Below are 1423 nucleotides of genomic sequence, written 5' to 3' on the forward strand. Positions count from 1 at the left end.
GACCGCGCCTGCCCCGAGCCCTCACGCCGATGCAGCTCCAGCGAGCACCCGCCACTGCGCCCGAGACGAGCCGGGGCTCTGCCAGGCGACGCTGGATGAAACGCCGGGCCCAGATTGCCGCTTTTTTATTAACCACAAGAGTGATATTTATTAATACCTGGCCAATCTCCCGCGGAGCAGGGAACAGCTTCTCTTGGGGGTCTGCAGCAGGCGCTGCCGCAAAGGGTGATGTTTCCCGGGCGCCCTTGGCCACCGCGCAGGCACCATGCCAGATGATCTGGCCCTTAGCCACCGAGTTAAATGGAGATGAATTTGGCCTCTGGCCACAGACTCTACTGCCTGACGCTTGTGCCTTGGCTTTTAGGGGCGTTTGGATGGTGCTTGACGTTACCCGCATGGAGCCCATCACAAGTGGGAGCCATCCTGGCGAGGCAAACCGTCCGGAGCAGGGCTGGTGCTGCTGGATGGAGCGGCGTCCCTCTGCGTGTAAGGGGCCCTGCTCCTTTTCCCAGCGGCGCCGGGATGCAAATGTACCGACCAAGTGACATTTTGCGGCAGCAGCTCCTCCAATTACAGCCTGAATGCATTCACCGGGGACTGCTCTGCATTTTAACGGAGAAAATGACAGTCGCTTAGACCGGGAAATATCGTTGCATTTGGCTTTCCGCATTAATCCGGCACACCGAGCTGTGGCAACGTCAGCCAAGCGGCGGAGGGACTCGGGGGGGGCGACACTTAGAATGCAGCGCATCCGTATACCCGCCATCATATTAGAACCGCTGAATGCAAAATAGCAGAATCTGAGAATATGAAATGGGCTAACTGGATAAAGGCTTCTGCCAAATCGCATTAGGCGACCTAGCTCTGGAGGATACAAGGCTCAGATTATTTTGCTAATAGCCACATTACTGCTCCAAATATGTTTTTTCCTTCAAAGCAGAAACCAGGGGGTCAGAGAAGAAACCTGTGGTGCCTCCAGTTCATCCCCCAGATGGATTTGGGTCATTTCCAAGGCCTTGCTTTACCAGGACTTGTCAAAACGCCCCGCACAGCGGGGGAGAGCGCAGCAAATGCGAGGTCTGCGCTGGTCCCTGTGCGGCTGGCGGGGGGGCTTGCCATGGCCTGGCGTCTTCCGCAGTGCCGGGCTGCCCTGGGAGGGCGAGGGTGCCCTGTCCTGTGGCCAGCCCACCCGGTCCTCTCCTCGCTGTTCCCACCGAGCCGCACTGCAAGGCGCCTCGCTGCGATGCCCTCCGAGGGACCCTTTGGCCCCCAGACAGGAGAGCTGTCTTTTGCCCCAGCTGTGAAAGGAATAACATTAAAACCAGTTTTCGCACAGTCCCTCTGTGCGAGGAGAAAATACAACTTTTTTCAAAGCGAAGAGGTGCGGAGGGAGGAGACAAGACGTGCCCCTTCTGTCGCGCTC

Source organism: Egretta garzetta, unplaced genomic scaffold (assembly GCF_000687185.1).
Source record: "Egretta garzetta isolate BGI_Z169 unplaced genomic scaffold, ASM68718v1 scaffold384, whole genome shotgun sequence".
In the NCBI taxonomy this organism is placed as follows: Eukaryota; Metazoa; Chordata; class Aves; order Pelecaniformes; family Ardeidae; genus Egretta; species Egretta garzetta.